Genomic DNA, 23,622 nt, shown 5'->3' with positions numbered 1-23,622 from the left:
TCTCTGGGAATGGTGTCTCTTCTCTGGGCCAGATGCCAGGAAGCCCCGGGTGAGTGCCTTTGAACAATGCTGATATGGAACATAACTACAGAAACTAGCCCTGGAGGTCCCCAAAGGTAGGGCTGCAGCCCCGGGTCCTTTGCAGAAGTAAGCCATCCTTTTCCAAAGTTATGCATTCTTCCCCCCTCAGAGCAATAACTCCAGGCACAGTCCTCAAAGCAAATAGTTGTGTTACAGTAGAGGCATGTACAGCCAATTTTTCTATCTGCTTGTCAAGCACATTTTAAAACTTTGGCTGCCAATGGTGGGCCTTCCATGGAGCTCAGAACTCTAAGTCTCTGCCCCAGGCTTCTGGGCTCGCGTTCCTATGTGATGTTAATACCCAGAGGATCAGCCAACCACCAAACGTGGGCAGTTGGAAGAACTGAGCTTCAGTGGACACATACTTAGCGTTGCCAAACACATTTTCTTCTCAATCCTTTTTTTTTTTTTTCTTCAGTACGGTTTAGTATTACTCAAGAATCAGCTTAAAGCTCCGAAGACCAGGTATCCAATCATCCCACAGGAGAGTCATAAGCCCCTAGCCCCTGAGATCCCAAAGCTCCTAGAGCACGAAGATCCAAAAGTGTCTGAGCTGTTTGGAAAGCTGGCTCAGAATAGATGCTCAGGTCCCTATTAGGCTCGTGGACAATGAGGGATGTAGAGAAAATGACAGCACCTGGGAAAAGGATGGTAAGGAAGCCAGAACTCTTATGTCTACCTGCTTACTTGACTATGGGAATGCACTAGCTTTAGTTACTTATTTAGCTTTTTTTCCATTATGGCTGTGATAGAATAAAAACTATTTAGCCACTAAAATAGAATTTGAATGTAGTTCAGATTCTTAATCTCACATTTTTTTAATACAACATCGGGCAACCTCTTCATCATTCTCTGCCCTATTTTTTTCCTATTCCTTTTTCTCCTCCCTTCCTCTCTCTCCCTCTGTTATTTCTGTGAACTCTTCTTGTTTTTCTCCTCCCTGCTTTTTCTCCTCAATATGTAAATAATCCAGAATACTCACACTTACCAAAGTTGCCATTGCTCATCTACTCGTTACTAGAGATGCCCCTGGGATGGTGGAAATGTTAGGTAGGAAAAATCTAGATGGCATTGGTCTCCTTCAAAGGAACATATTCATGCAGGCATACTATGGCCACATTGCTTGTTTAGTACAACTAGCCTAGATTGTACGTTGTCTTTGGAGAATGTGGTGGTATGATCCCTGGCATCATCTTTTCCTTCTTCTCATTTCCTGGATTGGAGACCCATGCTTGCTCCTGTTGGGTTGACATTTGGCCTTTGTAACATAAGTAACTCCCACTGTCTGATAAATAGAAAGGGGATTAGATTCGCACCCAAGAGGAATGGGAATTGGAATTTAATGTGAGAACATGCATCCTCAGAAACATCAGGGAGACCAGAATTCCTGAAAGCACTATTCTTGGAAGACTTATACGTGCCTTCTCTACTCCATCATGTCCTCTCTCGACCCACTGGCTTGGGGCTGATATCAAGCATGGGTGAGGACTTTCCTTGAAACTTTGTCAGATACCCACTGAGTCAGTTACTCTTTGAACTTTTGACAATGAACAGATATCTGGGTGACCAACCCAATCCAACCTGACCCAAATGAACTCACTCAGATGTTTGATGTTTTGAAAGAAACTTGAGAAGTGTGTCAGGAATTTTAAATATGTCCTCTTTATTTTTCTCTGTCTCCATTTTCTGCCAATAATTATTACTAAATTGAGTTTTGGGGGCAGTCCCTATCTGGCCAAATACCCTATGCCTAGTAACAGCCTGGGTTATTACTGTCCTTAAAGTATAGAACTCCAATGATTCTTTCCATAACTTTTTTTTTTAAGCCTCAGCACTTAGAGGAATTCACTTGTAAAGAACTCTTCATTTATATCCACTCTAAAATTCAGTGATTTTAAATAATGAAGGAAAACTGAAGTGAGCATACTGGTCTCTCTGAAGCTCTATGGTAAGACTCTCATTTGCAGCTCCTGAAAGCCTTATTCATCTTAGGAGTGGACGGAGTCTCCTATGAAGCCATACCATACCTAGGGCTTTAATTTTGTGGTCTGTATCTCAGTAGAAAACTGCAAGACATGCCTGCCTCCTTTATCCCCTGCAGTGTGTGCCTGTTCTAATCAAATTGTTGGCAGGGTCGGCAACTCCTTTCTAAGCAACTTGATTCACAACAGAATGATTCCCCTTCAATGCCAATCTAAACAAATGCCATCAACATCATCCCAGAAAGTATTAAAAACAGAAGAGTCCCTTTGTGACTCTGATTGGCTCTGTGACTTCCTTGGGGCAATTGTTGGTCTCAGGCTTGCGTCTCCTAATCATCCAAAATGTGGGTGGGCCATGTCCCACCCCAACCGTGGTTGTGAGATCAGATGATTCACTCAACTTTCATCATAGAGCAATAATCAAATTCAGTTGTATGGTTCACAACAGGCCCCCAGAGTTGTCATTGCATCTGATCCTCATAACGACCCTGTGAGCTCAGAAGGTTAAGGGACTTGTCTGATACCACGTAACCAGGAATTGAATGCTTGGTATCTGATGCCAATTTCTGCACCGCATGATCTTCCCGTTGATACTAGAGAGAATACCACATAACTAGGCAACATCTTTTGCACATAGGTATCTATTAAAAATATGGATAGGTCTTTTGCGTTATTTGCTGATTTGGGTTATCATGCACTCTGCCCCCCCCCTTTTTTTTGCAGATAACGAAAGCTTGAGAGCACCATCTTTGTAAGCATCTCTTTTTTTGTGATACATGGAGGTGGGGAAAGAACAAGGATCCAGAGCTGAGGTGAATTTGCTGATTTTCTTACTGTTCTTGCTGCTCTACCTTGAGCAAAAATTAGCTTTATGAATATCCCATTTATGATTAAAAATAATAGCTAACATTTATTAAGTGCCTACTATGTGCCAGGAGCTATGCTAATGCCTGTTATTATCCCCATGTAATAAGCCTTGGAAGCTGAGGGGTATTTGCTGTCCCCTCTGCCCGGAACACCCTCCCCATACCTTTGTGGATCTCTCCCCTTTGCTTCTTTTCCATGTCTGTTTGAATTCACATGTTCATGTGGTTCTTTCCTGACCACTCTATAAATAGCCTACACCCTTCTGCTATCACTCCTTCCCTCTTACCTAGCTTTATTTCTCTTTATAGAACCCGCCATCGTTATATTCTCTATTTGTTTGTTAATCTGTGTTATCTTTCTCCCCCACCAGAGTATGAACTCCTTGAGAGCAAGGGTGTTCTCCCCTCTCCCTACCCCTTATTGGATTCCCAGCACCTAGAACAGTGCCTGGCACATAGTAGATATTCAACAAGTATTCTTTGAGTGAATGATTTCATTTTACAAGTGAGGAATCTGAGGCTCTAAAGGATTAGTAAATCATTTGCCTCAGGTGACAAAACAAGCAGGAAGTGGAACAGAGCCATGAACCAAGGCAGTCTGACTCAGGAGCCCGAGCCTCAGCTCCTGCGAAACTGTTGTCTCTCGGCCTCATTAAGCGAATCATAAAATGCTTGTCTGTATGGTCCGTGTTCACCCTCTCTAGCTGGGGCCTCTCAGACCAGGGTGAAAAGACTCAGCTTGCTCAGTCATCCTGCTAACGATGCCCTTGCCCCCTCTCCACCCCACCTCTCAGCCTAAACCCTCCTCTTGTCCAGCTCATGCACATCTCCTCCTTCCCATTGCACTGTTTATGAACGTGGGTCTGTGTTGATACATATCACAGCCCCGTTAGTCATTGTTTAGCCATTATGCTTTGTTGGGGCAATTTTCCAGTCCTCTGTTTATATTATATTTGGGCTTCTCTCCTCCTCCTCCATTTTTGAGGGCAGAGGAAGACATGTGCAGTAATACAAGCGATAATACAGTTATAATAAAGATGGAATCATTTTGCCAAAAGGAGGATTTAGTTGTGATTTGTTGAATTCCATTCTGAGTAGATTATTTAAGAACAAATTCATAGCTCTTTTATGAGACTTTCCAAACAGAGCGATCTTCTGATACTTTTGTTTCTAGAGGCTTAGTTCTAGCCTTGGGGGCTGGGGTTGGGCATGGGGCAGGCACATGTCCAGCAAGGATTGATTGCTGAAAAAACCAAAAAAAAAAAGCCTTCAGAGGACATCCAGGAAGATGCCCCAAAATCTCTTCTCTGACCCCGTATCTTCCCACGTGGCTGGTCATTGCTCTTGGCAAGAGAATGAGACTAAAAACCCTGTGCCTCCATGTGAGAACACACTTCTAGCCCAGGTTCCATTTAAAAGCTCCCTGATGTGAGTGTGGAGTAATTTCCCATGCTCTGCCTGGAACTTATTGCATTTCACACTCCTAGGATTGGACACACAAACCAGACAATGTGGCAGCCCTAATGATTAGAGGAAAAGGTGCCCAGAATCAGAGCTCGGTAGAACTGAATTTGGGTATGAACTTGAGCTTTACTTGCATGGCACCTTTCCTTGCAGTCCCAATTTCCAGTGCCTCTGGAATTTGCATCCTGTTTGTTCAGTGGTTGGGTGAGGATGTTGGTAGTGGGGACATTGTGGAGGGAGGAATGGGAAGAACAGGTATGAGTCTTGGGCTTGATCTTCTTCAGCAGCATCTCTCATGTTCCTCTGTTCGGCTGAGAGCCTCAGGGAGCTAGCCATTTTCAGGTTGTGTTTTCCAGGCTCCTGGATCACCTGGCTTCCAGCTGGATTCTGCCAATGGGAGGTACTGGGTGCAGATGGGAGGGAGAGAGGAAGAGAGAGACCATGTTTTTTCTCCTTCACCTTCCTATCTTGGGTGGTTTCTCCAGTAGCAGCTACCTGTCTTCCTTGACTCCAGATCCTACCAGACAAATGGGCTGTGGGTCCAGCTGCTGTCTGGTGGCCCCAGGCCCTGGGTTCTGATAATTCCATTTCCCTCTCTGTCCCTGCAGCCTAGGAGCGGTAGCTGTATCCTGTTGTTGCTACCTTCTGATTTGCCCTATTGTTTCTTGTCTGACTTCTCTGCTCTTCCATCACCTGGGTAACTAATTCCTTGTGCTCAAATCTCTGTTTTAGATACTCAAGTATGGGGTTTTCATTATTTTTATTTGGACATTGACTGACACAGAAAGATTTGTCTTTAGAAATAAAATAGATTGGCTTTCATTTCTCCATTTTTGGAAGTGGCATAATAAATAAGAGCTCATCAGCATAAAGCAACGTGGTTGAGTACATGTGTTTTTGTTTTTTCACACCAGAGTTTGACAAAGCAAAGTACCACAAGGTCTTTTAAAAGTAAAGGGCTTTTAAGAGTAAAGATTTGAAGAAGAAAAGGGATGGCCAGGTTTTTTGTTTTCTTCTCTTTCTTTTGAAACTCTGTTTTTCTCTCTGTGATTTGAATATGTTTCAGAATATATTGAATATTCTCTTTTACCTCCAGTCCTTGGCTTGTAAGGGGAGAAGGAGAGAGGGAGAGGAAGACAGACAGAGAGAGAGGGATCAGTCCAGCAGGCAGCAAACCCAATGTGCAAACACTTCATATGAACACTGAATGCTTGGGTGAGCTGGGATTATTTGGCTGAGACAACACAAAACCTCCTCTACTTATTTGGGCTTTGAGATAGACTTCACTGGAAGCTGAAATTCAGGAGAAAGAAAGAAGAAAAGTGCAAGGTGTGGGACAAGAGAGAGAGGCGTGGGAGATGAGGCACGTTCTCCTTGGTGACAGGAAGCAATTTCTTTGTCAGGAAAGTGGTTCATTTTCCAAGGCCAGACCCCTTGTTTATGCTTAGGTGTGAAGCTGGCTTAGGAAATGAGTTTAGCTTGCCTACGTGCTTTTACAAATGTGCTGGCTACTCAGCAAATTCAGTACGGAAACATTTTAGGTAAGCAGAAGAGAAAATATATTTTTAAAGAAGTTGATTTAGCAGAAGTTTAGAGTATAGAATCAAGAAAAAAAGGAGATTCTATGTTTTGGGCTTTAAAAAAAAAGTGGGCATGTGTGTCACACATTAATTTAGACCAGCTGGGGTGATCTCATAGGGACCCCATGGGCCAGAGCTGCCGTTCCTCCATAGAGAGCACATCTCCCCTGGAAATGTGTACTCAGGTGCAGTTGCAGGGTCTGAGGTCATGGCTGTGGCCCTGGCCAAGATTCTCCCAGGCTTCAGCTTCTGCTTCCTCTAAAGACAGTTGGTCGAGAGCCATTCTTCAGAGGTCAGAGCCAGACCATGAGTCCAATGTGCATGAGGATAGCATGAATTATCCTTGGAGACCAGTGGGCCCTGCTAATCCAGACATTGTCTTTCTTCTTGGAGAAGTCAGATGTCTCTTTTCTCTCTTCCTTCTATGGCTTCTGAGAGCTTGGGTGGTAAATTTCTCTGGGATAAGTTATGAGATACCTCTTCAGAGAAGCAGAGATGAGACAAACTTTCTTTGGACCACTTGTCCACCTCATTATTCTCTTCCAAAACTCTGGTAGGCCGTGGATTCATCCAGAATCCATAGTGTTGTGCTTCCTAAAAAGGCCAAGAAGACCCACTTATGTTGGTCCAAGGATAGCGAGGGAGAAGAAAGAAAAGGAGGGAGAATCTCTTAAGGGGGATGCATTATAGACTCCTATGCCTGGAAGGGACTGGAAAGGTCACCTCAGACAGGTCACTATATTTATTCAAACAATACTTGTCTTCTTGAGGTTACTGGGGGACTGTATGCCCTGTAAGAGCTCGGCTTGCTTTCTTCTGTTCACTGTTGTATCCCTAGTTGAGCCCAGTGCTTGGGACAGGAGAGGGAAGAGCAGGGGTCACCCCAAGATTCCAACAATACAATGAACAAGTGTAGAAAAGCACTTGTTTGTTGTGAAAATTTCACAAAGCCTGAAAAAAACTGTGTTGTTTCTGTCCAGGGAATGGGGATAAGGGGACACTTACTGAACACCTACTGTGGACCAACTCTTGGGCTTTTACCCAAGGGATTTATAAAGAGGCAGAGAATTGGAGCTATCATTCTCTGAAGACACAGAAGAACTCTACAGCTCAAAAGTAATCAGAGAGGATTAGCATACCATCTGCAAACTGAAATGCCAGCCAGCTTAAATTAGTGAAGTGGGCTGGGAGGGGACTGGGGCAAAGTGACAAGCACACATCAGACTAGAGGGGAGGAAAGGGCTGACTTTGTGCTAGGCTATTGTACCACCGTAGGAGGAATGACTCAGTGGGGCCAGAACCTCTGATATTTCAAGACTGGCCAGAAAGCTAGTATTTATGTGAAATATCCTGGTTTGATATCCTGGTGACCAATTAAAAAATTAATACAGTTGATGTAATAAATCATATTTATGGATAGCATCTTTCCTGCCAATTTTCAGCCTCAGTCCTAATGGAATTCAGGCTGCCCCATAACAGTCTACCCTGTAATAGAAATTCTTCTCTTTCTTATACTGTTTCTCATGGAGTTGAAGAGGGATTTTCATGAGTTTTGGGGACAGGGAAAGTAGTGACACAATGGGGATTCTGAGATTCCTGTGTATCTCTTGTGGCTTATGGTTGTTCCCTTAGTTCCCTGAGGGCCCCATCTTCTTTTGAATCCTTCATAGTGTGTGTCCCAGGGCTGGGCACAGAGAGGGCACACAGTACATATATGTCAATGAGATAGGCTTGGCTTTCCTCTAAACCTAGCTAAATGGGGAACTGGAGAATTTAGGGTGGGTGGAAATTATCTAAATTGCTTGCAGCCAAATTTTTCTGTCTTCTTTGTCTTTAATTCTCTTGAACTTTGCATTAGATATATACTGCCATGTAATAATTGTCCTCAAACTTAGCTGCTTAAAACAACATTTATTATCTCACACTTTCTGTGGGTAAAGGATTCAGGTACATCTCAGTTGGGTACCTCTTCCTTAAAACCTCTTATAAGGCTATAAACAAGGTATCAACTAGGGCCCTAGTCTCATCATAAGGGTCAACCCCAGACTCACTCTCATGCTTTGTTGGCAGGATTCAGTTCCTCATGGACCATTGTGCTCTGGGTCTCAGTTCTTTGTCGGATATTGACCAGAGATTTTCTTCAGGGTTTTTTTTTTTTGTCATGTGGGCCTTTCCATAGGCAGCTCCTAACATGGGAGCTTGTTTCCATTAGGACAAGCAAGCGAAGGAGAAAGCAAGAGAGTGCAAGAGAGAAGCCACAGTCTTTTTGTAACACACTCTCAAAAGTGATATTCCATCACCGATTCTAAATTCTGTTCACTGGGTTCACCTCACACCTGAGGGGAAGGAATTCCACAAGTTGTAGGACTGTCATGGCAATAGAACCATGGGGACTGAGGCCTTAAACCTTTCTTCCCGAATATTGCTTAGCCTTCCTGTTTGACCAAGAAACTCTTGGGAGTTTTCATCCCACTTCTTCTTAAGAAATTCCAGGAATTGCAGGCATTCTTTTTCCCTTTTCATTCAACTCACATTAAAATGAAGAATAAAAAAAAGATCAGAGAGGCAAATGGATTTAGAACTGAAATTCTGGTAGGTTTTTGGGGAGATACGGGAAGGATCATACTGGAGAGTATGAACAACAGACTCTGAGTCAGAGAAGCTGGAAAGGTTTTTTTTTTGTTGTTGTTGTTGTTGTTTTTTCCTGGTGTCAAGATCAGATGAACTTGGCCTACAGTGTCTGAGCATCGGAGAAGTGGAAGAAATAATGTTGTTACAGTGGCTTCTCTTATATCTCAGGTGTTGGCCCGTGGAATGGGCAAAACTAAGTAAGCTAGGATCAGAACCCCAGGCAGATTCTTTGTTGGTGAAATGTAAATGCAATAGATCTGATTAGGCAGTAAGGCCAGGAATCAGTGTGAAGAGACATAAATGTATAAATCTGAAGTTATTCCAAGACCAAGAGGGTAGGAGCACCAGTGGCTGAGGGGTTTACCAATACTGAGATTCAGTGTCTTTGCAGGCAGGAATGACACCTTGATTACTAGAGGTTCAAGGAATAAGCAATCAGTAAGAATAGGCAGAAAGCTGGCTTCAGGGATGACCTGGAAGAGCCTGAGTTAGAGGTCAGGGGCAGGGCATCCCAGCTGCTAATGAGACAGGGCTCCAAGGAAGGCTCCCTGGGGAGACTGGGAAGAAAGCCTGGATCTCAACCCCTGAAGATGGATCACAAGACAAGGAAGTAACATAGGAGAAAACTCCGGCTTATGACATGCTTGGTCAAAAAATAAGCAAGAGCCTAATTATTGGGGAACAAGATAGCCCCACTCAAGCTGAGCCAGTAGCAAGATAGCAAGAGGAGACAAAAAGTTGACAGCTGCCAGCAACCAAGATTGGTCTCTGAGTTTGGCATGGGACTGAGACTACTGGTTGAGATCAGGCAGTGTCACTCGCCAGGGTTAGAGTAATGCAGGAACCCAGAGCCAGGACCGACATTACACCCTGGTGACCCTGTGACCAGTTGCACTCAATACCCTCGGATACCTCATGGGAAAAGCAGACAAGTGCTGTTCTGAGAGGCAATTAGGTTTCAAGACTTCCTTCCCCAGCCAAGCATCAGCATGAAATTGGAGGCTTGGCTTCCAAGCACCCACCCGCTTCTGTTCCCTTTCCCCCTTGTGAGGCACAGGGTGAGAAAAAGGACACCACAGGACAGAGCCACCCTCGGCTTCCAGACCACCTAGGGAAGATGCATACGTAAGGAGGGTGGGGTGGGGGTGTGTGTGTGTGATATCACGGCCTTCTCTACCTCCTCATAAGCTACTCCCCCAGCCCCCAGCCTAGGAATATTCTTCCCCTCTGTTTGCCAAGCCACATTCTCCACAGGACTCACATATTTAACTCAGCTTTCAGCTTTTCCAGGAATCTTCTTACACATCTTTCCTTTCCTTCATCCCCCTCACCTCCTCCACACCACCCACAGCCCCAGCCGCCCATCCTGCTTTTACTCACCGTGTTTCTAATTATGCAAGCTAATTTGTTTCCTTTCATGTTTTCCCAATCTGCCTGTATTTTTCCGACCCTGTCCCCAACTACCGTGGGATGGAATACTTTCCCTGGATGGGTTATGGTTTTTCCTTCGTAAGTGAACCCCTGTGCCTAAGCTGAGCTCCGTGTGTGGTAACTTCTCCAATAACATAGCATGATGGACTCTCCAGTTGAAGGGGGGAAAAAAAAGTCAAAGTGCTGCTCTGGGCCACTTTGATCTGCTTGGTTTGTGTTAAATTTCTGGGCATGGAGTTCTTGTGAATTTATAACATATACTGTCCGCCCCCAGCCCCCAACCTGTGTGTAACATTGTGCTTTATCACAGCAACCAAATCAGGAGAAGCTGGAGGGTAGGGGTCGGAACACAAACATTTTATGTACTGCTCATAGAACTAAATAGTATGGGTACCCCTCATTGCTGACAGAGGCCTTGCTGAATGAAATGGAATTTTCCTGAAGTGAATGCCTTGTGCCTATCTTTAGAATTGGACTTTCATGATTGAACAATCAGGAGATTTGGCTGAATTTTCCACTATTTAACTCGCAATGTTGAGGTCATGTAGAAACAACCTTTAAGAACATAATGACCTTTAGAAGAAATCCATCTTTGAAGTCAGGGTTGGTCACTAGTCTGTGGCAGCCCACTGCTTACATTATACACTTTCCTCTGTTCTTCCCAGAGCAAGGAAAGATTTTGGGGACATTCTGGCTCTGGTTATCTACAGAGCTGAATTAGGAAACTGGTCCTTTTGAACTTTACCTCTTGCAAATTAACTGACTTTTCCTACCATAAATTGAAATAACTGAAGAATGCCAAAGAAACCCAGGAAATTTTCTCATGCAGGCTCAAGGATTTGAAGAACACCATCCCACCAGCCCTCAAAATTGTTCCCAAGATCCTCTAAGTGTCAGGATTGCTGATTTGACATTGGAGTGGGTGAGTATAGGGAGGTCTTGCTGTCCCTGAATGTACCTGGCTCTACACAAAACTCTCACACCATCTTTGTAGATTCAGCAGCTTAAATGTGTCGGGGAGGTGGAGGCTGCTGAGAGTCACCAGAAATGCTACCCCTGGCTTCTGTCCCAACTGAGTGCCTTACTCTTTCATCTGAGCAAAACCTAAGATCCTGTTGTTTGAGTTGGCTTTGCCCCTACTCCATGATTTCAGTTCCTTGTCTCCATTTTTCAATGTGTGGGCTCATTTCCGTCCTTGGAGCACTATTGTTTTTCTGACTGGAACAGTCATCCAGAAAACCTCAGTAATAGGGCATTTGTATCATTATTTGCTTTTCTAATTATATATGTCTTTCCCCTTCCCAGTGCTTGAAGACACCAAATTGCAGTTGAAGTAACTGCATGGGGAAAAGCAACAATAAACCACTTCACTCCTCTGGGTGGAAACATGCAATTGTACCAAGAAGGATAAGGAAAAAACTGCTCATATGCAGAGAAAGAGGTTGGAATAAGAGAGTGAGAGCAGATAGGCTACTTTGGCATCTGGCGCAAGAGATGTGAGAAAGTAGCTCAGTGCGTTAGTTGGAAAAGTAGGGCTGTGAGACAAGGCCCAGGAAAGGCCTTGAGTTTGAAGTCCCAAAGGTCTGGATGGGCTGGGAATCCTCTTTTTGGACTTTGGATCCTTGAGGTGGTAGTAGCTGCTCCTGCAACTTGCCCTGCCTTGCCGTCCTAGAGGCAGGCTGGGACTTTAGAAATTTGACTTTGTTGATGAACATGGATTCCAGCATTTCTTATCATGAACTTGAAATGTCACAATGGCGTTAGGTGGGATGATGCAGAGAGAGTCTATGTGGGTGATCCAGTGGAAGCTTCACACATAACAGTGATGGAAACCCCAAGGTCTGCTGGCCAAGTTGCCCTATTCAGAGCACCAGGACCTGCCAAGATTAAAATGCTCTGTTGCGTTCCATAGCGGACAGCTATTGTTCCTGCTACCCAACAATCATTTCGCTACTTTTCCTGGAATGACACCCTTATTTTCCTTTGAAAAACTTTTCCCTCTCCCTTCTCAGGTATGTGAAGTCCTGGTGAGGTCACATGACTCATGTCTGGCCAATCAGCACATCCTATGCTGCTGCTCTCTATACTAATTGGCTCAGGGATAGGTAAAGTATACGGATTTGTGCATTTCAAATTTCACCTTGGAATTCTGATGATGGGGTAAGAAGAGTCCTGTTGGGCACCTGGATTGAGCTATGCCTGAGCTTTTCAGTTACATGACTCAGTGAATGTCCTCATTTATTTAAGTTAGCTTGAGGTGAGTTTCTGTCTCTTGTAACTGACAGAATGACATGTGTTCGTATTAAAAACCAGGCACTGATATAGTCTATTCCCTTTTCCAGGTTGGTTGTCCTTCTTTTACATAGCAGAAGATAGTAAGTGCTCCCTATCTATTAGATGTATAAAAGAGCCAATAAACAAGAAGTAGAGACAAGGTGGCTAATGGTTGAGCTCTATATAATTTTCATGGTTCCACTGACTTTCACTGACTTTATTCTGGTTGTGGTCTAGGAAGTAGACTCCAGGTTCTTTTAAACCCTAACACTCCTGAAGGAGCATTCAAGATCTTAAACAATCTCCAGTGGGCTTAAGGGAGAATGGGTGGTCCCTGTAAGTCCTTTGTGGGAATTCCCTTTGAGTATCAGTTTCCAAATGTACAGCCAAACAAGCAATTGGATTAGGGAGGGCCAACGGTATAGTCTGAATGCCACTGAAGATACTGGCTGGAAGCAGTTCATGCCAAAACATTTTTTACTATCATCTTTCAGAAGCAAAGTTGACACCACAACTGATGATCCCCAGGCTGAAAGGAATGGGTGGCCTTGGCCCTGATTTTTGGATACGCTGCACATTTCAAGATTACATTGTTTTTCAAATTAACCTGTTGGAGTTCACCTTTCCTAGAGAATATTACCTTGAACCCTGAGCGAGAGCAGTGCAGGAGGCACCCCAACTTAAGGACTGGCCATGTTTCAAAGGTCATTCCTAATTCTGCATATTTCCACAAGATGATGAATTCCAAGATATTCTAAGGTCCGATATTACATATGATTATTAGCCTCCCAAGATAATGCACTGGCTCTTAATGGAGCCTTCTCTGAAACTCCTAATCAAGAGTAACTTTCTGTCCTCTCTTATATGTCACGCACATGTATAGGAGTTTTAAAATTTTTTTCTTAATTTTTAAAATCTTATACTCAAGTAATTATACTAAGAGTGTTTAGCTTATTTCTATCATTCAATGTTAACAAATTGAAGCAGAGACAACAAGTTGCACATTGTTCTATCTCTCAACATTGTTTACACTGTGTCCCACTGTAGGTGCTTAATAAATGTCTCTTCAACAAGTGCTCAGAATTCCACCATTTATATTCCTTTCCCTCTTGTAGAAAACATGCTTCTTGGGTTTCCCTTTGTGGATTGAAAATGAATAGCCTCTCTTCAATCTAACGAGCTCATGCCCAACATTCATTCAGTGAATAAATACTGAGTATTTTCCTAAGTGTCATGTACTATTCTTGGGCTGGGGATCCAAAGGCAAGTAAGACAGATGTGGTCTCTGCCTTCAAAGAGGTTATAGTTTCAAATCACAGAATACTGGACAACAGGCCATGGGGTAGCTCAGTTTTTGCCTGTTTCAATCAAGCTGATCTCCAGAGTGGAAGTTCTTGCCCAAGTCTTCACAGTAAGTGAAAGGAACGTTCCCAATGCTCTCAGGAGTTCCTCTTTCAGAATGTCATGGTTGGCTCTCAGCCAAGCTTCTTCCCCTGAAGGGTTCTTCAGCATTCTTCAGAGGCTCCATTAGACCTTAGCCACAACTCACTTTAAAAAGTGAACTGTTTTCTTTGTTTACCTATTTTTTCATTTATTTGGGAATATTTACTTATACATTTCTAAACAGAAAGTCATCGTTAACCTTGCCCCCTGGGAAGCAGACACAGTGAGTACCCTCCAGGGGGAAAATCAGGACATGTTAGTCAAGATCCCAGAAGCTCTATATCCTGGGTGGACATGGGATGTTTCCTTAAAGGAGCAGCTGTTGAGGCAGCCCCACCTCAGCCAAGCATGAGGCTGACCTTCAGGCAGCCTCAGAACTCCTCTGGGCCTAGAATTATGACCACCATCATTGCCAAATGGGGCCTGGCTCCATTTGCAGTTCCCTGAGCCTCTCTCCTCCTTTTACTGCAATGTTGTCCTCCCCTTTCCAGGCTCAGAGAATGGCCAGTTGTTTCCTGAGCCCACTCAGCATCCCTACTGAGTTGAATAATATTCCTCCAAAATTCATGTCTACCCAGAACCTGTGAACGTGACCTTATTTAGAAATAGGGCTTTTGCAGAAACAAGTTAAGATAAGGTCATACTGGATTAAGTTGGGCCCTAATCCAATGACTGGTATCCTTATTAAGGAGAGAGGGATTTGGACTCAGATGCACACAGACAGAAGATGGCCACGTGAAGACAGAAACAGAGATCAGAGTTACGCTGCCACAGACAAGCAATGCCAAGGATTGCCAGCAAATACCAGCATCTAGGAAGAAGAAAGGAAAGATCCTCCCCTAGAGCCTTCAGAGAGAGCATGGCCTTGCTGAAACCTTGAGTTTTGACTTCTATTTTCAGAACTATGATAGAATAAATTTCTGTTATTTTGAGCCGCTTTAGTTTATGGTAATGTGTTAGGGCAGCCCGAGGAAATTAATATGGCAACCAATTATTGATTTCCATAAAAATCTAGCACAGGACAAATAGACAATGGAAAACAGGGCATTTAGCTTCTTTCTAGCTAATTTTCTTTGTCTGCTGCCCAGTGGCTGCTATGCATTTAACTGGTGGTAGAGAATGAGTAGAAGAATTTGAGATTGTTTATTATCTGAAAAGATTATAGGCTATGGACACATTAGGACCATTAGGATTCTGTCTGAACTGGTTAATTCTAGAGCAGATGATTTGCATTTAGACCTGTGTGCAAACGTATTAGTTAGGGCTCTCCAGAGAAGCAGAACCTATAGGAGACTATATGTATATGTAAAATATATGATTATATATGTTTACTTATTATTTATATATTATATAAATATATTATATATAATTCACATAAAATTATAAATGTATAATATATACTTATATATAATACATACAATATATAAAATACAAAATTTTGAATACATATAATATATATAAAATATTATATATAAATAATAATATATAAAATATATAGTTATATATATTATAATTATATTATAATATATAATATATACAAAATATATTTTATAATATTATATTTATATATTATATAATATATAATATGATAATATATATAACTATATATTATAATATAATACATAATTATATATATACATACATATATGTGTGTGTGTATATATATATATAAATATAATAAATATATATAAATAAAATCTCCAATTGGTTCTGTTTCTCTGGAGAACGCTAATACTATATATACATAGAAATTTATTGTAAGGAACTGACCCATGTGATAATGGAGGCTAAGAAGTCCCAAGATCTGCCATAGGCAAGCTGGAGACCCAAGAGAGCTAATGGTTTCGTTCCAGTCCAACTTGAAGGCCTGAGAATCAGTAGAGCTTAGTGAAAGCTGGCAGTTTCAAGACCCAAGAAGAGACAACGTTTCAGTACCATTGTGAAGCTGGAAAAGACCACTGACCCAGCTAAAGAAGGCAGGAGTTCCCTCTCACTCAGCCTTTCTTTTCTATTCGGGTCTTCAATTGGTTGGGTGACACTCACCTACCCACCAATTCAAATGTTCATGTCATCTAGAAACATCTTCACAGACACATCCAGAAAGATGTGGCCAGATATCTGGGTACCCACCCAGTGGCCCAGTCAAGTCGCATAAAATTAACCATCACAGCAACACATACATACTGAATCAGATCCATGTTGACTCCAGGTGACCATTCTCAAGAACATATAATTATCTTAATCAGGATCAAAGGTCAAAAACACAATTTCCTCAGTTAACTTAGCCTGGAATCTCTGGGAACTGAGTGTGAGACAAGGACTTGATTATAAGTGGTTTCTTTGGGAGTATTATTCCAGGAAACAGGAGAATGGGACAGCAGAAATGAAGTGTGGAAGGTTGGAAAGCAATTCAAAGATTTGTTAAAGAGCTGGCCACCACTACAGGCTATTGAGCCTTAGTACTGCTGGGACATTCTGAAGAACCTTGTACAATGTGTCTTGGAAGGATCAGTTTAGAAGACCAAGTGGAGAAGAATGTAGCTATCACCTCCCATTCCTCTTTGGTTAAAGGTGGCCCAGCATGAAATAACTTTCCTGCACTTCCAGTGTGTATATGCTCCATGGTGATGCAGGTTTCACCATCATCCCACTACACAGTGCCAAGGTAGGATGTGAGAGATATGAAGCACAGGGCTGAGGCACTTGTACCTGTACAAAACCTTTCAAAACCTTCGTGTTGCTGATTGGTACAGCAATGGCTGGAGAAAGAGGCAAAGTAGAGGATTTTGGCAATTGTACCTGTACAAAACCTTTCAAAACCTTCATGTTGCTGATTGGTACAGCAATGGCTGGAGAAAGAGGCAAAGTAGAGGATTTTGGAATTGTGTGTCAAAGTGCCCAGTGTACCTGGGGACACTGTGATAGACATGTGCCATTTTCATGGCCTCCTTTCTATTTTTGGTATGAATGTCATACGGCCAAGCCTATCTCTTGCTATAGAAGCTGAAAATGCCAACACCCTACAAACTACATAGGCTGGGAAAGCAAGTGATAATATCTGGGCCCACAGTCTACCAGTCAGAAGGAGGACCTACCCCACGACTCGAGGGGAAGTCAGTGATGTGAAAAAGAAAAGATGCCAAGATATCATTGTGGTATCAGAAATACAACCAGGTCTCAGGTAGAACACTGAAGAGAATCAGTCCTTTCCCCTGGCTGTCCTTCCAATTGCTTCATTTTCTGTTGTTTCTTGATAATCTTCCTCTGCTAGTTCATCTCACAGGAGGCCCTCTACCCCATGTTACAGGACTGCCTGGCTTAGGTCCTCAGCCCAGTACTACCTTCCTTCTGTGGCTCCTAGCATGGATTCCTGATACAAAGGTTCTTATTGGTCCACCTATTATATAACTTTGATTCAGGCCACCCAGTGGAAACTGGGTGAACTGGAAAGAAGTCTCTTTCCAGTTCGTGGATGGACTACCCTTGAGTCAGGGGTCCATTCTGGTCTAGTCAGATATATTTGAAAATGGGGTCAGAAGGCATAAGACACAGGCACCTAGAGAATCGAGACTAAGAGTGAAGAATCCCCCAGAAGAGAGGCACAGAGATAAATGGAATATTCAGGCAAAGTATTTGTGGCTGGATATTGTGGTCTGGACTGGGAATCAAGAGACCTGAGTTCAAGGTCTGCTTTTGTCACATGCCTCTGTTATCCCAGGGAAATGAGATAACTTTCCCAATCTTCAAATTCTACATAAAAGAATAAGGGACATGGATCAGCAGATCACTACACCCCTTCCACTTCTAGGACCTGCAGGACCCACCCAAAACCAAAATCATCCTCATACAGTGGAGGCAGAGTTGTGTTGGGCTCTTTTAGGGACGAGGGGCTATCAGGAACCTGATACAGTGCCAGACACATCTTTCCCCCTGGAGAGCTCCTCATCCACTTCTGCATAACTCAAAAGACCTCACTCTTTTCTCTTTTCTTCCTTCTTAGAGGCATAAACAAGATGCAGATAGCCTCTGTTATCAGGAATGCAGGAATATCTGAATATTCCAGCCTAATCCAGGTGTCCTCAGGTTTTAACTCACTCTGAAGAAAATATATTTATTCTGCTTTTTTTATACAGTTGCTCCCATTTTAGCCATCAGTAAAAAAATAAGTTCGTACAAGGGAGGCCTCTTGAGAGAGGTGGGACCCATTCCATTGGCAAGAAAACCTGATACTTAGAACAACGAACCAGTTCTTTGCATGTGAAGTGGCTTTGGTAGCTATAGTTTAGGACGATTCTTTCCTATCTATATAAGGCAATCTACATGCCCCTTGTCTCTTGAACTTCTGTTAGTTTTATTGAAGAAATCACTGTCTTCAGATTGTAGGTTTAAATACCCTTCAATTACTGCAAACTTAAAATGGACCCTTCTCCATCAGAAGTCTCGATGAGGTTTCAGGACTCAACAAAACATTTCCCACTAGAAATTGTTTCCTTTAAGTAATAGCACCATGGAAGTCATCTTGCTCCACTGCCTGACCCCAATCAAAACAGCACACCTCTCAACTTCTAAAAGTGTGAGTTGACCTGTCTCCTGGGAAAGCTATTCCCTTGGTCACTTGAGTCTAGCATCTCAGTCATATTACTTCATCAAGCAGAAGATTATAGCTCTGTTTTGCTATTGATTCAGGCCACAGTTTCTTTTTCTGTTCTCTTGTAAGATGGAAGGACCATTTATTATTCTTTTTACTGAAATGCTCAAGGCTGGAATCACAGTGTGGGCTCTGGCTTCTAAGCCAGAGTTTATGCTCACTTATGCAGGTATAGGGGTCAGCTTGTTCCTCAGTTACCTCTGCTTTACTTACACGGTTCTTCAAGTTTCTTAGGTACTTCACAATAAGGAACCGGATGAGAGAAAGCTTCACTTCTAGAAAACCCAAACCTGTACAAAGAGAACTTAGTTTACTGCATCTGCTGTACATTTCAGGTGATGCATACCCCCTCTTGTTAATATTTCCAGGAAAGCCAGCTGGCCCCACAATGGTCTGCAGAGACAATGGCCACTTCCTTCAGGGATCCCTTGCTTGCTGAATTCCTGCCTCCAGGGACCTTCTGGGAAAAGGTGACCACAAGTCATAGGGATCAGGCACCTGGGTGGTTCAGTCATTAAGCGTCTGCCTTTGGCTCAGGTCATGATCCTGGAGTCCCAGGATCGAGCCCCGCATCAGGCTCCCTACTCAGCTGGGTGTCTGCTTCTCCCTCTGACCCTCAACCCACTTGTGCTCGCTCTCTCTTTCTCTCTCTCTCTCAAATAAATAAAAAAAAATCTTTAAAACAACAACAACAACAGAAAACAAGTCATAGGGATCTCTGTGAATGGTACCACCCACAGAAGGGCTCACATTGTCCCTGACTTTTCTACCCTAAGTTTTAAAATAAGAGGAAGAGCTGCCAGGAAATAGGTCTGACAGGCTGTGTGACTAAGCAGAGGCACAGGGATTGGCAGTGACGTGAGAGCAGTCAGCATTGTCTCTGTTTCTGCTCCACCCTATGGTTCTGGCTGAATAGACAATAATGTCCCTGGCAAAGTAAAGCATAAGACTTGGGAGATCTTGAAGATCAAGATATAATTCTGAGGTCCATAAAGGGGAAATGACCTTAAAATTTGAATTCACAGCAGATTGTGGCTTACAGTTCAGGTCTAAGTCAGGTATGAAGTACTATCAGACCACACTGCCCTCTGTATCATGACACCTGCTCCTGAAGGATAAGGATGGTTAGAGACACAAACCAGCTTTAGAAAGACTCTTTCTAGCTGTTGACTCTTGACAATAATCAACCTGGACTTTTCCCCCAACATGTGCTCTTCAGATGCTTGAAGGTCCACGATGCTAAGATTGAGTGTGGGAGCCATTCCTCAGCAATCTCTACCATTCTTCCTACCTTCACCTTGGTCATCTTCTTCCAAGCATTGGTTTATTCCAGTGTGGAGGAAAATGAATCTTGATGGTAGGGGAATTCAAGTTGTGTGGGCAGGGCTCTAGGCCAATTTTGCCTATTTCACAATTGTGCTGACACAGAACATAAATTTACTCTCCTTTCCACCTCTCTTCCCTACCTCCCCAATGGTTGCTAGAGCCTATGGAATTGACTTGATGACACCTCTTCTCTTTTTGTTTTCCTCTTGTGATATGGACCCTATCCCCAAGGAAATCCTTATATAGAGTTTTCTTTTCCAAGGGAGTTTATCAAGTGTAAGTAGGAGCCTTTCATGAAAACATGGTGGGATTGGAGGTGATCTTAGATAATGTCTAGTCCAACTCTGTATTCTGTTGATAAAGAAACTGAGACCCTGAAATTCTGATATAATTAGCAGAATTTAATGGGTCACTTTGAGCACAAAATAAAGTATTTTAGAGATAGAGAGGCCATTTGTTTATAGCCCAGGCTAAGGAGGTTGGATATTAGGTGAACATATTCATATTTTGATACATCCTAAAATGTCTCTCTCATTTTCTCTATTATACTTTGTAGTCGTTTTTAAAACTTATAAACATATTACAGTAAAAATCAGGTGTAGGTCAATGGATGATGCCAAGAAAACAAAAAACTAATTTTTAGTGCTCTTTAGTTGGAACACATGATATAGTAATTTTTTTTGATGGACACACAATGTGGGTCAACCTAAGAGTTGTCATATGAACCTATTGCTCCCAGCAAATGAGTCAGTTGAGATAGAACCATTAATGTCCTTGGCATGTCAGCATCACCCTGAAAGGAAGGCTCCAGTCCATGGAGCTGACACTGCTACCACAAAGAAGGTCCTGGAAGTACCTGGTTGGCTTGGCCAAGATTTTCCCAGGTAGTATCTGGGTATCTTCCTAGCTCTGGGTTATTCACCCAGCAGTGTTTCACACCTCATTTGGCTCCCCATCTGAGATTAATATACCCCATTTGAAGCAGAAAGTCAGTTTATTATTTTACCCGAAGAAACATATCAAGCAAGCCAATATTTCTCTCTTGGCATAGCCAGGGAATATTTAATAATAGTTTAGGATGTGGCCAGCTTTTCTTGTAGACAGTTTGGGGAATGGAAAGACACCCAAGACATGGTGTGTGCAAAAAGAGCTGGACATTCAGTAGAGCAGGTGAAGAGATTAAAAAGCACAAGAGTTAAGTGATAATTATGGTAACAATCTTTTTAAGGATGATGCAAGGAAATAGAAAATAAAGAAGACATTGCAAAGATCCGTAGGAGTCTAAATGGTTCATGGAGAAGGGGAGGCTTTGACCGAGTCATTGAAAATAAGTAGACCATTGATAATCATAGTTGTAGGGTGTCAGAAGAGTGAGATGTGGAAGGACAAGTAATTACTCTGCATGTAAGACTTGGATGGGTGAATATGATGGTCTGATCCTTATTACAGAAGCTGAAAATTTCATCTTCCATCCTTGTAAATCTGGAGCCTTCCCCGAAGAGTTGATAGGAAACCTCAACAGCCTGCAAACATAATCACCAACCACTGTGAGGTCAAAACCAAAAGCCCTTCCCTATGGATAATGTCCCCTATGGGGGAAGCCCAACACTGTGTATAAACAGAGCCATCATTCTGGCCTCCTCTTTCTTGGCTTCCTAGCAATTTGGGAACTCACTGGGAAGTTTGGAGTCCTGTGCCTATAGGTTGGCCTGGCAGACAGGTAAGGAAGGATCCTACCTAGAGTGCAGGGTAGAGTGGGTTAGTTCATCAGGGCACTGGGTGCTTCTCAACAGACTATAATATAAATTAAAGAGACTTCAAAAAGTCCTCAGCAGGGATGGATGAGGGGAAGGGGTTTAGGCGCAGAGTGTTACTAATCCTTCATCTTTTCCTCTAAGGCCAGGGTCAGCGGCCCAAGTAAACATGGTGTCCCACAGAGATGGTCCCACAGCCAAATGGCTCTCAGCAGCTTGACTCAAAGTCACCTGGACAGGCCTGACGGAAATGCAAGATGGCCCAGCCCTTCCCTAATGTGTTTTCCAGAGTTGATCCATCATTCTGCCTAGAGAAGGGGAGAATGAAAAATAGATCAGGTGCCTCAGGACTGTGACCTCTGCTTCTGTGGAAATGGGAGCAGGTGAAGGAGAGAATGACACAGCTGGGAATTGGCGGGTGCTGGCAGGCGACACGTTTCCGGGTTCAGATGAGAAGGGTGAGGCACTGGCATGGCAGTGAGGCGCTGGCACGGACTGTCTCCAGGCAGGGCTCTTTCTGGGCACTGAGCAAGGCCCGTGGCTTTGGGAGCAGCCCCAAGCTTGTGGTGGTGCCAGCGCTCCATTCACCCTGTGAAATGTATTAATTAGTGAGTGGTTTTGGCCCAGAGAGTGTTGCCGTGGCTTTAGATGAATATAGCAGAAGAGAGGCCAGTTCGTCTGCAGGCAGCTCTCTGAGAGATCTCAGCTCTTATGTGCCTGAGAAGAGCTTCCACTGGAGAGGAGGTGAGAGCCCAGCAAAGCTGGATGGAGGAAATTCAGAGAGCTGTGCAAATTAGTCCCAGTCCACCAACACTGGACAGGGAACCCAGAGCCAGGCTGAACAGAATCTGTGCTGCACATGAGTGAGATTGTCAGGAACCAAACCAGACCAAACCAAACCAAATCAAACCAAACCAAACCAAACCAAAAGACCAGTAAATAGTGCTGCTCTAAGCTTCTGCTGCTCTCTGCCCTCACTCTCTTTTCTTTTTCTTTTTTCTTTCAAAGATTTTATTTATTTATTTGAGAGAGTAAGCGAGAGAGCATGAGTGGGGGGAGGGGCAGAGGGAAAAGCAGACTCCCTGCTGAGCAGGGAGCCCAACAAGAAGCTCAATCCCAGGACCCTAAGACGATGACCTGAGCTGAAGGCAGACACTTAACTGACTGAGCCACCCAGGCACCCCCTCATTCTATTTTCAAGGATGGCTACAGAAAACCTTTTGGTCTGGTTTAGCTATGGCATGTTTGATCTAGAAGACAGCTGTGAGACCTTCCTGTCTCACTTCAATTGTCAGAGGGCAGGCTGAGGTCCCAGAAGGTGAATAGACTTTTCCCAGGCCCTGAGACTGGCTAAGAGCAGAGCTGGGAGGGTAGGGGTGGGGTTGCAAACAAGGTTATTTCTTCCCAACCCGGGATTCTTTCTTCCACCTCATATCTGATGCCATCAATATTTTCAAATCTACCTGCCCAACTGTGCTAACACAGTGGTCTCCAGGATAAGTAGGCTAGGGTCTCAAAAAACGCACTGGCTCAGTCCTGGTCTATGTTGCCAACTATCACTGCTGGGCGAATCTCCTCCCCCGCCAACCCCACTCTTTGGGTTCCTCCTGGGTCTTGCCATTGACATTTCTCAAAACACTCTTTTTCTCCCCCCCCCCCCCCCCCCCGGCCCTGAAGAGATAACTGCCCTAGCATTCATGCCTATCTAAGTCAGTGCATTTCAAGTACGTAAGTCCTACTGATAACTCTGTTAGAATCTTTATGAGTAGAGAGTAAAGGTTGAGAGAAAGGCAGGGAATGCAGTGATAGAAAGGAAAAAAAGGAGTGGAGAAAAACAAAGAATGCGAGGCAATGAATATTAATTGAACACTTAATATATTGCAGGCTTACCATAGAGTTATTTCATTTAATCTTCGAAATAGTCCTGTTTTTGTCCGTGTGTTTCCAGTTGCAGTTGTGTAGTGACAGAAAAGCTCACAACCAGAAAGCAGCAGTGGGGTTTACAACCAGAAGTGATGGCTCTAAGGGCTTGGTGCTTTCCATTCTGACAAGAAGGGGGAAGAGGAAGAAGAAGGACTTTTTGGGGTCAGGAACAGGGCTGTGGAAGAGACAAGAGGGGCTCTGGGGCACTCCAGACTCTGA

At 43.4% G+C, this 23,622-nt stretch overlaps 1 long non-coding RNA gene across 1 annotated transcript; it reads right to left on the bottom strand.

The window, feature by feature from the left end:
* Positions 1 to 1,814: 1,814 nt before the first annotated feature.
* LOC141374637 (uncharacterized) lies at positions 1,815 to 23,512 on the bottom strand. Its single transcript, XR_012381677.1, has 3 exons — positions 23,371 to 23,512; positions 18,614 to 18,690; positions 1,815 to 6,567 (listed from the first exon to the last, which is right to left on the bottom strand). It is a non-coding gene; the product is annotated as an uncharacterized lncRNA (long non-coding RNA).
* Between the last annotated feature and the right edge of the window lie 110 nt (positions 23,513 to 23,622).

This window comes from Callorhinus ursinus, unplaced genomic scaffold (assembly GCF_003265705.2).
Source record: "Callorhinus ursinus isolate GAN/ISIS: 27379988/994484 unplaced genomic scaffold, GSC_fseal_2.0 scaffold2, whole genome shotgun sequence".
Lineage (NCBI taxonomy): Eukaryota > Metazoa > Chordata > Mammalia > Carnivora > Otariidae > Callorhinus > Callorhinus ursinus.
The sequence above is the reverse complement of the archived record's forward strand: the minus strand, read 5'-3'. Positions and strand labels throughout refer to the sequence as shown.